Below are 2,432 nucleotides of genomic sequence, written 5' to 3' on the forward strand. Positions count from 1 at the left end.
AAAAATTTATTTTGACCATTTTTCCAAAAAATCGCTCTGTAGCAGTTTGAACGCGCTGCTGCTGATTACGAATATCGCAGTTAAAATGCGATTTTCTCATTATTTTGGCCGCAATAGGCTGAATTTCCACTAAACGCGTCACGCGTCGCATCCCATTTTGATCTCGTTACAAATAATGTAATAAAATAGAATGCTTTGATTGGTTAACTCGTAATGACGCGACGCGTGACGCGCTCAGTGGAAACTCAGCCATATAGATTTTACGATTCGTAGTTCATGGTTTGCCACATGGAGTCTCTTGTCGACCGTCGACCCTTAACCTCGCTTGTGGTGTATATTGCTTATTTCGTTTAATTTGCTTTTGTCGTCTTTGCTTCTGTCGTTCTCAGTTATATTGCCTTGTATTTAATTAATACTGCTTGTAATTAATTTTTTTGGTAAGCTTAACAAACACCTGTTGCTTATATATGTAAGAATGTGTGTACTATAATCTGTACACATTTTTTTTTTCACGCAGGCTGCGCTGAAATATTCCCCATTTAAGTGGCTATTATAGTGAAAATGTCTTTTTACGGCTCACGGTAAGATTTTTCAAAATACTTTTTGTGCTTATACGATTCTATTCGGTTTCATAATCTCGTACTAAACTCGTGTACTAAAAATGTTTCAGGGAACAATTTGCTGAAAAATGCAAAAATTTTGAAAGAGGTTGCTGCAGCAATTTAGATTGCGGTTCGGTTCATACATATAGATATTGCTACAAATATCAAAATAATTTGTGTAGCGTCAAGGACTGCCCATTTTTACACTGCCCTAGTGTGGAACAGTATCGTTACATGATGACTGGCAAAGCAACCGAAAATCTAAAAAGAGAAGTCGGCCGAACCTTACAGAACACCGATATATGTGGTGACTTTAAAAAAAACATTTGTACACGAACAAAATGTAAACGTCGGCACATTAAATTAGATAAGCCTTTAGAGTGTCCGATATATGTCGGGATGAGATCGTTCTGGAGACTTTTGGTGCTGTAACTTGCGGACATATATTATGTTGTAACTGTTTATTTCAATTGTTGAACAATAACACAGAACAATCAATAAAAATAGATTGTCCGATATGTAAATGTAAAGGAGGATATAAAAAATTAATGTAATATTTTGCTTATGTCGTTTATTTTGCTTATGTCGTTTAATTTGCTTTTGTCGTCTTTGCTTCTGTCGTTCCCAGTATTATTGCTTTGTATTTAATTTTTCTGGTAAGCTTATCTTGTACATACAACACCTGTTGCTTATACATATATATATATACATATATATGTGTGTGTGTGTGTGTGTGTGTGTGTGTGTGTGTGTGTGTGTGTGTACTATTATCTGTACAAGTTTTTTTTCACTCAGGCAAATGTAATATTTTAGTTTAAAATGTTAATACTATCTGTATAACAAAACATTGTTTATATTTTTGTAATTATGTACTTTTTTCTTTTATTTAGCAGTTAAGAGCCTTGTGTACATTATTCATAGCATAAACAATGATGCTTACAAATAAGGTGTTTATTCCTTCAATATAATTTTATTCCTTACACACACACAGCAACATAATCTTGAAAGATAAAAGTTACAAAAAATCAAATAACAGTCTTAGACTAATTCTTCCAAATAGATCTCATGCAAATATATGATTGGTGAACAGTTCACAGATCATGCATACATATAAGAATTAATGGTAAATAGTATGCAAATTGAATTATAATCTCTTGTATATATCTCTTCAAAAGAGTTTTTCTGAAAGACTTCTTTATTATTTGGTAACTTGTATTTTTCAAGATTATATAGCTGTTATTGTTTACTTTTTATTTGTTTAGAAAACTAGAAACGATACGGTCAGACGAAAATTGAGCCATGAATTTTACTACTTATCTCTTCCAAACCTTTTTGTCCTCTCAATTTCAGTAAACGACTGTGGACGGAATGTACAAATTTAAAATAATCCTACACAGATATATTACTTAAATATGAATATTGTAATATAAATAACATATCTGAAATAAGCATTTATTACAGTGTTAATAAATAACAATATATATTAGAATTTCATATACAGAATAACTTTAGTAGAAATTTCTAATAAAGTTGCTCAGTATATATTTTAAGATATTTTGCTGCTTGGCAATATTATTTAACACCTATTTCAGATATCTAGTATGTATATGTGTGCGCTTGGGTTTGTATTGCAATACTTATATATTTATGTAATATATGTGTGTGTAGCATTTATACCATTCAGATATTTTCATAAGAAACGTGTACACGCATTTGTTAGTAAAAGTATCATATAACTTGAGCTATTAATTCTATGTTATAAATATTTTATACATGGTGTTGCCTTGCTCCTACGCGACACATTAAATCATACTAGTACTACATACTTTA

At 31.2% G+C, this 2,432-nt stretch overlaps 1 long non-coding RNA gene across 1 annotated transcript; it reads left to right on the forward strand.

The window, feature by feature from the left end:
- The first annotated feature begins 296 nt into the window (after positions 1-296).
- LOC112452882 lies at positions 297-766 on the forward strand. The gene is made up of 3 exons (XR_003040550.1): positions 297-437; positions 518-581; positions 671-766. It is a non-coding gene; the product is annotated as an uncharacterized LOC112452882 (long non-coding RNA).
- The last annotated feature ends 1,666 nt before the right edge of the window (positions 767-2,432 follow it).

Source organism: Temnothorax curvispinosus, unplaced genomic scaffold (genome assembly GCF_003070985.1).
Source record: "Temnothorax curvispinosus isolate PA1 unplaced genomic scaffold, ASM307098v1 QBEX01003797.1, whole genome shotgun sequence".
Classification (NCBI taxonomy): Eukaryota; Metazoa; Arthropoda; class Insecta; order Hymenoptera; family Formicidae; genus Temnothorax; species Temnothorax curvispinosus.